This window comes from Pelodiscus sinensis, chromosome 28 (genome assembly GCF_052426305.1).
Source record: "Pelodiscus sinensis isolate ZL-2025 chromosome 28, ASM5242630v1, whole genome shotgun sequence".
NCBI lineage: Eukaryota > Metazoa > Chordata > Testudines > Trionychidae > Pelodiscus > Pelodiscus sinensis.
The window spans coordinates 18865816-18871814 of NC_143079.1; the positions used below are offsets into that span (position 1 = coordinate 18865816).

Genomic DNA, 5999 nt, shown 5'->3' on the forward strand with positions numbered 1-5999 from the left:
GGGCACGGTGCTGGGGGTGCTGTGGCAGGAGGCTGGGACAGGATGCTGGTGGGTACTGGGGCAGGGGGTTGGTGGGGTCTGGGGCAGGGTACTCAGTGGGGGTCTGGCCAGGGGGAAGGTACAGAGACAGCTGGGGATGTTCTTCCCTTCCCCTCCATTCCCTTCTCTTAAACAACTGGTGCACGTCCTGAAATGCCTGGTCTGTTGCTCTGCCGGGATCTTCCTGCTGCCTCCCTGTGCAGGATGTGTGTGTGTGTAGGAGTCTGAGGACTGCATGCCAGCTCCAACTTCTCAGGAAGCGTACACTTCCTCTGTTTCCCATAACAGCTGTCTGCTTCCTGAGAAGTTGAGCTGTCATGCAGTCCTGGAATTCCTATTCCTTTCCCCCCTCTGCCCCCTGCACAGGCAGGCAACAGGGGGAAAAGTCCGCGTAGTATGACAGCAACGTCATTTCAGGGAGCGTGCCAGCTGTTTAAGGGAGGGGAAGGGCAGCCTGTGCTCTTCTTGAGACACAGGACCTAGTTTGTAGCTGTGAGACTTCTCCCTGCTCGCCACAGGAAGCCAGTGTGCTACCTCCATTTTCACTGGCAGTAGCATCAGTGAGGGCTTTTTGGGCATGGGAGGGAATTGGGGGGGCTGGAACACCTCGCAATCAACTGGTCATGCCCCTGCAGTCGACAAGTTGATCGCTATTGACAGGCTGGTGACCATGGCTCTAAATTCAATCCTCCTTTCCCCTAGAGCCAGGCCCACCGCTCTAATCCAGTCCCCCTCCCCTTTCTCAGAGCCAGGCACAACTCCCTCCTCTCCCCCCCCACTCTAACTCAATCCCCTTCCCCAGAGCCAGGTACCCCCCCACTCTAACCCAATTCCCCTCCTCTTCCCCAGAGTGAGGCACCCCCCCCCGCTCTAACCCAATCCCCCCCAAGCTAGACACCTCCCCTCCCTTCTCTAACCCACTTCTTCTCCCCCCACTTTCCCCCAACCTTATGCTCAGGTCCCGGAGCCCTTGCCACTGCCACCACGTGCACCTGGGATGCCGTGTGCACCCCCGCACACACCTGATCCCCCCTCCCTTCTCCAAAGCCAGGCATCTCCCCCCCCTATAACCCAATTTCCCTCCCTCCCAAACTTATGCCCAGATCCCAGAGCCGCTACTACACCTGAAGCCCTTGCCACTGGTGGAGTCCCTGTTGGAGTCACTAGGGGTGTGTCTAGACTACAGGCCTCCGTCGACGGAGGCATGTAGATTAGCCAGATCGGCAGAGGGAAATGAAGCCGCGATTAAAATAATAATATGCCTCGTGAAACCAGGTTTACCTGTGCTGATCAAGAAAGGCTTCTCTGTCGGCGCGGCGCGTCCAGACTGCCCCGATCTGCCGACAAACAGCTGATCGGCAGAGCGGGGCAGCCATTTAAATTTAAATGAAGCCGCGATTATTTTAATCCCGCTGTGCTGGGATGCAGACTGGGATCTGTGTGCAGCCCAGCCTGCATGTGCAGGAGATGATGCAGTGCTCTGTGAGCGGAATGGCATAGGCCATGAGCACACATGCGGCTCAGAGCATCCCAACCGTGAGCGTGGTTAACCTGAGCAGTTCTGGGTTCCAACCCGATTCCATCAGGAGCTGCGATTTCTTTCTTCATGAGCCATGGGTTGGCCACCGCTGCTGAACAGGCTAAACAAAAAACAACCACAAGCGGTCTGGTAGCACTTTATAGACTAAGGCTACATCTATGCTGCAGCCTTCTGCAAAAGCTTATGCAAATGAAGTGTGGAGTAGAATATTGCTTTGTTTCATTTGCATACTTAATTAGCAAGCTGTTTTTGTACAAAAGGTTTTTGTATAAAAAGGAGCCATGTCTTCAAAAAGTGAAACAGCTGAGCACTCTGCAGAGAACAGGCCATAGCGCTGCTGGGAGAGGCTCCATCATGCACAGACTCTGCGCAGGGTCAGACTGCTGGGAGGAGGCTCTGGCCATGGACTTTCCTCCCCTCTCTGTTACCTCCTGCACCTGGGGCTGAAAGGGACGTGGGCTGCCAGACAGTCCCGCCCAGCTGCCTTCCCCAGTAGGGCTCACACATTGTCCCCAATTGTAGCCAGACAGGAACCCCCCTTGTAACATCCATTTTTGCTTGCCTGGAGCATACAGGGCACGCAGAGCAGAAGGCCCAGGCTGTGTGACCGTGAATGGCTGTAAACAGAGATACACCAATTGCTGACCAAGAGGCTGCCAAGGAGTGTCCTTGACTTAACCTATATTGATACGAACACACAGCCGTCCGTGGGGGGAGGAATCTCTCGCCCAGTAAAAAAATGTCTAGTACTCACAATTTAGTTATCTCTCTTGCAAGTGTAAATTAATTTGAAACTTGCTTGTAAGAACTGGCGCCATAAAACGGACCAGTACAATTCGGCATCTTAGATAAGAAAGAGGATACGGGCCCCCAGGGGTATATAGACGGGTCCAGCAGCGCATTTTCTCTGAGTGTCAATCTACCATCTATCTGCTGGTCGGGTTAGGTGTTTGATCCCCGAGGTTCCAGAGGGGACGCCCACCTCGTATTCGTCTTTCCTAGGAATTGAGAGACCAGCCCTGGCCTGACACGCTGGAGTCGAGAGGCACAGAAAGGGGTAAAAATTGTACCTGGATGTGGTCCTTTGTTTAAGTATATATATACATAGTGTTAGAGCTCTTTAAAGATTAAGCTGTCACTTGGTACCATTATTTCTATTTTCTATCTTTATTTTCTTTGTAACCATTTTTAAAATCTGTATTTGTTAACAGTTAAGAAAGAGAGCAATAGCCATTGTAATCATATGTTTTTATAAGTCTTTTAATAAACCTGTAACTGTTTAAGCTTTAACCTGACTCCTTCAGTTGCTGTAATAGAACCAAGCACAATTTAAAAGAACTTCAGCCGGTCATAAAGGGACAGACACAGGGAGAGCTTGGGCGTTTGGATCTGTGTCACTCCCAGGTGACAAGATCCGTTGGGGCACCTTTTCAGCCTTTCCTAGGCTGCCCGCTGTGAAGGAACCCCTGTGTTCTAGCAGCTAAAATCTAAGGTGTAATAAGCTCTTCCTATATAACGGGGCGTGTGTTGGCCTGCTGGCCACCCTCTGCGATGGGACCCCGGTCCTAGCAGTAAAGACACGGACGTTAAACCTTTTCTCGGAAACATACACACACACACTGCCCTGACCGTCGGCTGACACCAATGCACTGGCCTCGGCCTGAATTCTTGCTGCCCTTGGGTGCACCCAAATGCCCCTTCTGCGGGGTGGGAGGCTCCCCAGCTCACACCCCTCCTGTCACACTTGGTGCCGTGAGAACAAAGCTTGCAAAGGGGTTTGATTTTCCTCCATTTCCCCTTGCTGCTGCGCTAAAAGAAATCCTGAACCCGGACCCTTCTGTCGCTGGAGAGATGGAAATGGGGCCCTTCTTTAACTCACATTCTCCATCTACAGGCAATTCACTCTCAGCTTTCACCAGAGTTGTAGAAAGAAAAAGTCTAGTCCTGGAGTCCAGCTTTAGTAGAACCAAAGAGAGAACCAACTGCAATTTCCATCTTCTGAGGAGAAGGAAAGAGGATTTTCTTCTCCTCAGTTCTAGCCACATCAGCCCTGGGAGGAGAAAAAATAACCCTCCGCCCGCTGATTGTCCCCTGTCAGCTTCTGTAGCTTCACCTCCTTCCACAGCAGCTCCAGCTTTGAGCTACAAATCTCAAGGGACTGGTGAGGAAATGAGGAGCTGGCAGCTCGGGTTAGTGGCTTCCCTGAGAACAAGAGGTGGAGTGTTCACAAGGTGCATTCCCCGCCCCTGCAGAGCAGGGTGTTAGAAAGAGCCAGGAACAGAACAGTCAGCCAAGTTCCACCCCCCCTCCTCCTCCCCCTCCCCCAAGTATGTTTCTGTGTTGTAGTGGTTATCACATTTGCTTAACATGCACAAGGTCCCTTGTTCAAAGCCAGGTACAAACACAGGGTCTGCTCTTACTGCTTCTTCCCTGGGTGCCTAGGTAAGTACAGCTGCTTCTGACCAGCCTGTGCCTGGGATGAGCCCAACTCCCACATGACAGAGAGAAGTGATATCAGCTGAGAATGCCCCTGGGTGCCATCCTGGGGAAGCGAGATAAATCAGGCCAGGCAGCTGCTTGTGACTTGGCCTTACCTGCCCTGGGAGGCTGGTGCATTGGTCCAGCTCTGTCTGCTGCCTCCCTTGTGTGACTTGCCCAGTGTCCACAGGCCAAATGTCGGAAAAGCCTCTTCCAAAAAAAGCAGAAGAAAAAGCTACACAAATTGGGTTTCGAAATTTGCGTAGCTTTTTCCAGTAGGCCAGTGTAGTGTAGACATATCCTGAATGTCGCTCAGCACTAGTAGGAGACAGGGAGGGACAAAAGGGTCTAACAGCACCTGCAGCCTTTCAGAACAACCCCCATCCCCAACCCCAAGAACCAGCCCTTCCCTCCACCCTCACTGGGGTCTGCTGGGAACTGTCTAGACTCAAGCCCACCCCCAGTGTCAGCCTAAGGATTGCCTGTGTCAGTGACATCACAAGGGGCTTTTGCAGCACCGCATCTTATTGGCTAATGGAGTTTGGGAGGCGGTGACCTCACAGAGAGTCCATGACAATGGCCAGGTGGGACAGGCTGCAGGGCAGAGGCAATCTCAGAAACCCCCCCATGGCTTTGCTGCAGGGAGTCTCCTTCCTTAGTGTTGCCCTTGTGGCCTTTTTTGAGAATTCTCATTTCCCTGACCTAGAAGGCAGATATCCCTGTGGAGAAGGGAAGAGCCTCCAAGAAGGCTATACTTTATACAGCAGGGGAATTAGCTCAAGTAGTAGAGTGCTTGCTTCGCATGTGAGAGGCAGTGGGATCGATGCCCATGTTCTCCAGTGTTGGGAGAAATCCCTGTTTTCCTTTTTACTGGCAGAGCCAGCCAGGGGGCTAAGTAGCTCCAGTAGCCCCGTCCCGCTCCTCACCATTTCCTACTTGCTGTCCCCAAAAGCCAGCCACACTGGGGCAGGCAGCTGCTGGACACCAGCCTTCATGGAACTTCTTCTCAGCTGGGGAAAGGGACAAGCAAGGGGCGATGGGACAGAGGTTTATGCAATGACGACAGGGGTGCAGAAAGCAAATAAATTATTTTTTCTCCTACTCAAGAACCAGGCTGACAGAATGAAACTGATCAGTAACCAAGTTAAAAATAAACCAAAAGGAAGCATTTTTGCACCCAGTGGAACTCCTTGCCAGAGAATGTTGTGAAGGTGAAATCTACAAGAAGGTCCAAAAAAGAACTGGATAATTTAATGCAGGAAAGGTCAATCAATGGCATTTCACCAGGATGGACAGGGCAGGTGTCCCTAGCTGGTGTATTCCAGTAGCTGGGAATGAGCGACTGCAGGGATCACTTAATAACTGTCTGTCCTGAGGATTCCCTCCGGACAATGAAATTGGCTGCTGTCCTGAGACAGTATCCTGGGCTAGTTGGACAACTGGCATGGCCCAGTCTGGCTGTTCTGATGTTCTGTTTGGCTGTTCTTGTCCTCTCTGGGCAAAGGAGAATGGGCCCGCAATCCTGAAGTGGACAGAAAATGGCCTGCGAAAGGCTGGTGTAGGTGAGCAAAAAAGCATGTTTCAGGTGTCCCTGATGGTCTAGTGGTTAGGATGCAGCACTTTCACTGCTGTGGCCTGGGTTTGATTCCCAGTCAGGGAAATGAGACTGAAATTTCACATGGCCACTGCCTGGTCATTTTTCTCACCTCATTACCACATGTTACACCAGCTGAGACCCAAGAGGTTACTTCAGGCTCCTTCCCACCTCTCCCTCACTGCTAAAACAACACTTGCTCTGACTGCGGGAAAAACTTCAGTAGTAGCTCATACCTTGTTACCCATAGGAGGATCCACACAGGAGAGAAACCTTTCAATTGCTCTGACTGCGAGAAAAGCTTCACTCAGATTTCACACCTTGTTAGTCATAGGATGAGCCACACAG

At 51.8% G+C, this 5999-nt stretch overlaps 1 non-coding gene across 1 annotated transcript; it reads left to right on the plus strand.

Moving 5' to 3' along the window:
- Positions 1-5645: 5645 nt before the first annotated feature.
- Positions 5646-5717, plus strand: TRNAE-UUC (transfer RNA glutamic acid (anticodon UUC)). The gene has a single exon. It is a non-coding gene; the product is annotated as a tRNA-Glu (tRNA).
- The last annotated feature ends 282 nt before the right edge of the window (positions 5718-5999 follow it).